The 8283-nt window shown below is 30.4% G+C and overlaps 1 pseudogene; it reads right to left on the bottom strand.

Moving 5' to 3' along the window:
* The window catches only part of LOC124890373, a 20577-nt pseudogene extending 13350 nt beyond the window's left edge, over positions 1 to 7227 (bottom strand).
* Positions 7228 to 8283: the final 1056 nt, after the last annotated feature.

Here is an 8283-nt window from a genome sequence, read left to right as displayed (position 1 = left end):
CGACCACTTATATATATTTTTAAAATTATTTTTTTCAAAGAAGAGCGGCCACTCGTGGACGTTTTATTATTTTTTAAAAATTTTTATTTGTTAAATAAATAATAATAATATTAAAATTATTGTAATAATTATTTTGATTTTTTAAAATATAAAACCAACAACTCGTGGTCGTTTTTTTTTAAATTATAAAATAAAAAAATTCAAAAACCGACTACCAGTGGTCTATTTTTTCCGACCACAATTTGTGGTAGATTTTTTGTGGTCGGTTTTACCCTTTTTTTAGTAGTGTCCCTTCATTGTAATTCTCCCAAACAAGAAGTAATCAGATTAGTATCCACCGAAAAGCTAAAAAAATTATCTTCAGTACTGAACTTTTGTAACAATGCAGATTCTCACAAGCAAACAAATGACGATCTCTTAAGGCCTGCATCAGATCAAACTTGTATTTTAGTCAAGTAGAAATCATTCTTTTATTTTATCATATTCGAAAAATGTCTGGGCCATTCTTTTGATTTAATGTAATTATATAGTATTGACATATACAACTTTTCTATAGTTAAATTCAAAGAAAACATGGATGAAAATTGATTTTACCTTGTCACGGGTGAGTGAACATACGCAAAATCCGTGCACTGAAGTTTCCAGATATTTGCAGATAATCAGGTTATCTCAGTGTCATCAACTTACCTACAATCTAGATAATTGTAACATACTTCTGAAGTGGGTAGAAATTTCTACAATTCCAGCAGTTGGTAAATTTCTTTTAAAAATGGATAAATCTAATGATTATTTACATTAATTTTTTTTCCTTTTTTGGACTTCTTGGATATCAACCACAAAGAATGTTTAAGTTATTTTCTTTAATCCTACAAATCAAATACTTATACAACATCATCAAAGTAAACAACTGATGAGTTACTTAGACATAAAATACTATGAGAAGAAGGAAATATAAAAAGGAGAAAAAGGTGACTCAAAATAATCGTAGAAAGGCGCAATGTAATGATTATCAGCTTTACAGACTCATGATGTTGAGAAATTGAACGCATTATTTCTTCATTTCGAACTAGAGTGAAGTTGCTCTTTACCACAATAGCTTTGCACTTTCTAAACAAAAGAATCAGATAAGAGAAAGATACACATAAAAATTAATCTTTATTTGTAAGTTCATTGAGAGAGAGAGTATGTGTAAATTGAGCGTGCAGTGTCACAAGACCCAAAACATGCCTAGAAAACGAAGAATATTGTGTATTCTACTTTCTATACCACACCATGTAAAAGCATAGAAAAAATATCAAGATTGACGACATTCTCAAAGGTTACAACTCATTTTTCTCTTTTGATGAGTTTTCTGAAAAACTTTTTGCTTATAGCATGAATCCTTAGTTTCAGTAGTCAATGAACCTCTTGGCCTCAGTGGTTATCTATTGTTCTTTTTATATTATATATTATTGATATAAGATACAAATAAATTACATCTTTTTCCTTGACTTCAAAGTCTAGTGTAACACATGAGAATAAGAAATAACTCAAGGAAATATGTTTCATGGCAACCTAAACAAAATAGACTCACTTCCAACACACGAACAAAGAGATTGAAAGCTTTCTTCAAATGGAGCCCACAAAACAAATTATTCCAAACTAAACAAACAAACATCTTATTTCAATCACAGATGCACTGTCATATTAACTGACAAAGTTGATATAACTTGATTATCCACTAATTCAATGGCAAATTAAAGAGTATGCCATTCGTGAAAGCTTTTTCTTTTCTCCAGCTTAATCATCCGGTACCCAAAGTTTATTAATAAGTTAATTCAGATTCACACCAAATATACCCACACATGTAAAGTACCCCACAACACGATTTTCTACTTTCACGACTCAAACCCAATAATGGACATTTACCTAGTTTAAATATCCTATAGCTAAAACTCACCGATTGTTGCACTGTTAATTCGATGGACATACTGAAAGTTAGTAGCAAAAGTCAATTGGTAAATTTCTTATGGTCAAAATGGTTGACAGGTATTAAGAGAATTCAGAAAACATATAGTCATTGTAATAAGCAAATTTACAGTGGTTATGAACAACTGTCAAGTACAATGAATATGACACCTATTAGTGGACTCCTTGACATGAAGTTTGAAGTCTTATCAAAAGGAAAGGAAAAAAAATTATTTCTTGTAGTAAATGTTATTGTTATAAAATTCAAATAAGAGATCAGAAAATAAATGAAACTTTACATTCTGAAAGAATACTTCAACAATACATTGTTGACAATGTATAAAACTTACGAAAGGTTGTGTTGAAATTTCTGCAATGGAGATAGGTTGTTGGAGGCCAAAAGTCATTATGTGAAGGGTGGATAACTCAGCAGAGCCTGATATGTAGCTTGAAAGCATGTGTTTGTTCATTTTTGTTTTGTCATCATACCAAAAAATGTGTTCAATATGCTCATTAAATGTTAGTTAAAGATAGTCGATAATGGTGAAATATGAGCACCAGTCAATGAGCTTCAATGCCTGGAGTAAGTAGGACCAATACGTATTGTTGAGTTGAACCTAGTCTACAACGACAAACTTATATAGTGAAAATTTTGAATAATATTATGTTATTTCAAAAAGTTACTTTAGTAAAAAATATTTATGCATCCATACCCTGATAAGAACATATTTCTATATTCCTTTCAAGAATTACAGGAAATTGTTAAGCCTTTTTCATGTTAGACTAGAGATTATTTTCTTTCACTTCTCCAAAATCTTCCCACAATTACAGAAAATTGTTTAGCCTTTTTCATGTTAGCTTGGAGTTCATTTTCTTCCACTTCCCCAAAATCCTCCCATAAAGTGAGAAGAAATTATTTTCTCCTGAAAATGTAGGACATATAAGTGTAATTTTGTGAGCATTTATTGCAAAGATATACTCATATTTTTTAATAAAAAATAAAGGCATATAATGTTGAATACCATACTTACTAATTATTGACAATAGTAATTTCTCAATACTTCTTTTGAAAACGGCCTGCATATTTAAGAGGACCACAACGGAGAACAACTGTCAGTAGATCTGCTTGTAAAGCATAAGAAAATATAATAAGTATGTGCATGTTGAAGTACATATATTTCAGTATTGTGATAAATAGCATGATTAATATATCAATTTTTATATTGAAATTAACAAGCATCTAAGCGATCCGGTCAAAGATTGTGATGTTCAGCTTGGTTGGTGGTGGAAGGGGTTTCTCTAACTCAACAGATGGTTGTACATGCGTAATTGTTGTTTCCCTGTCTAGCACCTAGTAGAACTTATGTAGTGACCTATCATATGCAGTTGGTGAAATATTAACTCGCGCGTCATAGATGAGATATGTATGTAGAAGTGTAAATTGGATATAGTAATTAAATGTATCATAAAGATGAGATAGCACATACCAATGGTTGGAATGGTATTAACAATTTTTTCAAGTTTCAACTTGTATAAGATAGTTGTTTTGCCAGCTGCGTCGAGTTCTACGAGCAAAATTTTCATTTTTTTCTTTGCAAATAACATTTTTTTAAACTTGGATATTGACATGCCCTTTATATTGATCGATGACTACAAGTAATGCAACACACAACTACTAACTTCTACTGAGAATTCACTTAGTTTTGCGGTATTTTTCAACAGCCAAAAGTTTTTAAATACAAACAATAAATCACGTTTCTTCGAATCTTAAATGGGAAACAATGAGTATATGATTCTTGATAACGATTGAGGAAAATATAGTGAAACAAAGCCGTACTTGTTTCAAATTTTGGCTAAGAAAGCATCTGTCTTTTAACCATAATTTTAACCCATTGGTGATTCTTGTCCTAAAATAGGTTCCATTTATAGTTTTAAGCTTGTAAATTCAGACAATTGTACATCTATTGCTTTGCATGAGAAGTAAAGAATTATACACATTTAATTGCCCACCTAGTGCGTGGCAAAGCAATACATCAACTTTTTAACCCTTTGTATTGAATGAGATTTTAAAAAAGAATGATAATATAGGGGCATCATATACCAACCAACAATCATCATTTTTGATTTTGATTTATGAGAATGGAAAAGGAAATACATTAAACAAATCCAAATATAGATATTTACTACAACGAATAGAGTGCTAAACAAATATTAGTAGATTGACAAATCCTCAAGCTTCTTGGTACAAACTATGGACACATCAAACCGATTATGTCTCCCTTGGAGGATTTACAAGAGAAATAAACTATGTACTAGAAAATTGTAACAAGATTACAAAACATGGTATTATGAATTTATTTTCGTGAAATAGCTCTCTTAGCAGACTCAAGGATTCAATATCATCACCATACATAACAACACTAATTTGTTGCTCTTGAAGTTAGTATAATCTTAATTCGATGGTGCAACATGCTTAATGTATTAAATAGCAAGAATGAAAGTTAAATCTAACTAAAGACAAATAGAACTTGTATTTTTGAGAAAGAAACACATCGTGCAGATTCTTATTTTATGCCAGAGATTCTATCAAACACCTTATGGACATCTGTAGAACTCCTATTTCGGAAGAATATAAAAAGATAAATGTAATGAAGCTGCAAAAATTAGTAGAGATCAAAGAAAAATATGTCACTGAAATTATTGCATGTACAACATTCTATAAAGAAATCAGGAAAAAAAGTATATAAAAAAAATCGACGACATCAAAATTAATTCAAGATACCACAATCAAAGAGAATAATAATTAATAACTCCAGAAAATGAACAAAATCAATACACAAAGCAAAGAAGAAACAAATGAGATAGAAACTCACCCAAACAAAAAATACAATCTAGGCAGAACGTGTTTAGAATAACCTGAAAAGAAAACAATAAGCAAAAGAATTTTCAAGTATAGTGAAAAGGGTAAAAGTTATTATAGTGAGAATTGGCGCTGAAAGAAAAAATGAAGAAAATACAATTTTTGAGATAACATTGAGAAATGCAAAATGAAGGAAAGGAGAAGGTACGAAAGAGATAGCTCGGAGTTTGAGAAGCGAACACAAGCAACACACAAGGACTTAACATAGCAACACGTAAGATTATAATTAATATAAAATTACAGGAATTTGAGAAGCGAACACAAGCAACACACAAGGACTTAACATAGCAACACGTAAGATTATAATTAATATAAAATTACAGGAATATCCTTCATAATCCACAAAAACTTCACTTATTATTAAGGGTAATGTAATAATTCACATCAGCATAATTTTTAGATTTGAATTATGTACACTTGGAGTGTAAACTGTGATCATATTTATACATTTCAATTCAATAACCAGTTATAGCAAATTATTATTTTATTTTTCGAGTTATTATATCAATTTTACTACGAAAATCTTTACTGTAAGTCGATTTAACTTGATGGCATAAACTTAAAACTCAACTTTTTGATGCACTCAAAAGGCATGTATACTTAATGCAAAAAGTAATGCATCTTCTACCTAAAAATAAGATAAACCTCAAATTGATTTTGATTAAATTAAGAAGTGCTTTGGTAGTATGTATAGATGATTTTCTATGAGAAGTTATAACCTAAAAAACAAGATGAATTACAACTTATAACATATTCAAATACACCTATATACAAATAAGTCTTCCATATTCACAGTGTAAATAAGTTAAAAGAGTTAAATATTAAAAACACACTTAAATTATTCCTTTTTTTTTGAGTTTCATGTTTAAACTAATGGAAGTGTGATAAACATACCTAATATATCACTTTTAGTTTGAGAAACACACCTAAACTATATCACTTAATAGTTTGAGAAACACTCTTAAAAGCTGGCTAGACCAAATATTTGCGTATAAACTTTTTAGGTGTGTATAGCCATTAAAAATCAGTCCGCATAGCATATTTTTATTCTTGTTTGCTAACACATTTTTTTTATTTTGTAATTATTTTAATTGATTTTTATTCATTTTGAGTTGTATTTCTCAAACTAATGAGTGATAGTTTAGGTGTGTTTCTCACACCGTCAATAGTTTAGGTATGAAACTAAAAAAAAAGATGATTTAGGTATGTTTTTGGCATTTCACTCTAAGTTAAATCCAATTATTTAAAATAAAAAAACATGCGCTTAGTGCAAAGGTCAGTCAAATACTAAAATCATCACGACAAACTAAGGACCCATTCGATCATGAGAATTTTTTCATTTTTTCAAAGAAAAAAAATTACTTTATGTCAAATACAACTCTAAGTTGATATTTAGCCATGAGAATTTCAAATACAGCTTGAAGTTGTATATGGAAAAGTGAAAAACAAGAAAAAATTGTTTTCACTTTTTTTCATCTTCCTTCTCTCACAAAAATTCAAAAACAACTCCAATTATATTCATGGACAAACACAACTTCAACTTGAACTTCAACTTTAAAAATTTTAATTTTCATGGCCAAACACCGACTAAAATGTAAAGTTGTAACAAGAAAGAAATAATTGCATGACTTAGATCTAGTCTAGTAGTACTCCCTGGGTCTCAAAATTAACTTTTTCTGATTATTAAATATGTTAGATGTACTCCATTGGTCTCAAAATTATTTTTTTCTGGTTATTAAAAATATTAGATGTTCAGAAAAAAATTAATTATGCTTTCCCAGTTACTTTTAGTAGTAATTGTTTTGAACCACTACAAATATCTCAATAATAAGAAGATAATACACAAACAGAGAAAATATTCAATGAAGAAAGCTCAAATTAATACATAAATTAAATAAGAATAAAATAGTCAAAACATTCTCAAAACTAATATTTTTTAAGAGGTATAAAAGAAAAACGCAATAAATAATTCGATACAGATGAAAATAAAAACAATATAGTATGAATAAGGACAAATAATTTGAGAACATACCCTGGCCTGGACCAAGAGGCATATCAATGATTGCATATGATTTCTTGCAACGGGATCTCCAACAAAGGCCAGAGATCTTTCCCTGAAGAAATTGACGTGGCTCAAATATTTGTATCAAGAAATATGTATCAGGTTTTTAATATTTCATGCAATTTTGAAATTCTTGAATTATATTACATGACATGTATGTGTAATAAGGACCTTCTGGATTTGGTACCCATTCCCCTAGAAATAAATCGTAGTACTGTTGTTGTTCAGTACTACTATCTGACACCAATGTTTCTAGGAGTTTCTTCTTAAAATTATATATAGTGTAAATGGGAAGCATGATAGTAAGCAGGAAGTCGGAAGGCACGGCCAACAAGAGAAGCAATCTTTCTTCGCATTTGGGGTCTCATCATGAAAGCTATAATAGTGCTTCAAACTTCATAGCAAGCCTTCCATTATATAGAGATAGATGCGGTGAGTTATGTATCACTGGGTTCCGAAATAAGAGGTTTGGGTAAGCCCTTTAAGAAAACTATTCATTTTTAAAAAATGAGATTACTAACTTATCCTTGATAAGATTTTGATTTATCTTTGTTAAGTACTTAGTTTTGATGATTGACAAATTCATAGTTTAGGACTTGTTCCTTGAAGTTTTTGTTATGATGACAAAGGCTTCTACTCATTAGGGAACGAGTTGGTCTCACCTGTCGTTGTCACAGTCAACAATTCAGTTAACACATAGTACAAAAATTGGTGAAGAGTTGTTGCCACCTTGTTGCCTCAACCAATGAGATTGCTCCTAGGCTTTCTTGTGTCATAATATAGATTGTTCATCTTCCTCAACAAGATACCTAACACTTCTATATTCTCATAATTAAATATCTTTTTTGAAGTGCAAATCAAAGGTTGATAGCTGTAACAAGGAACAGATTGCTCATAGAGTTGTATTTTTATTTCTTTGTTGCAACTGAGTCTTTGTAATATTATTATTAAAAGTCTGCCTACTTTAGCTTATGATTGCAGTAGGTGTTTGTGATGTAACCATTTCTTCGTAATCATCTAGAGTTAGGTGATTGTTCAAGCTAAAGTTAGCTTGTGGAGTCCAGTTAGAGTTAGCTAGAAGGTGAAACAGTAGAGTTACTGTTTGAGTTTCCTTGTGATAGATGTATTGCCTGTAAACAAAGGATTAGGAGGTTAGTCCTTGGAGTCTGCATTCAAGAGGTTACTTGGATATAGTGGTGTTTAGAAATCCTGGAGGCAGGTCATGGTTTTTCTCCCTTGAACCTTGTGTCCTTTATTTTACTGAACTCCTACACTGCTTAATTTCCTTATTTATCTCCTAGTTCTTATGTGTGTGAATTTGGGAACAGTTCTCTGGCCGAGGAGCAACCCAGCC

Source organism: Capsicum annuum, unplaced genomic scaffold (genome assembly GCF_002878395.1).
Source record: "Capsicum annuum cultivar UCD-10X-F1 unplaced genomic scaffold, UCD10Xv1.1 ctg1705, whole genome shotgun sequence".
NCBI classification, from domain to species: Eukaryota; Viridiplantae; Streptophyta; class Magnoliopsida; order Solanales; family Solanaceae; genus Capsicum; species Capsicum annuum.
This window is presented reverse-complemented; position numbering and strand designations above follow the sequence as displayed.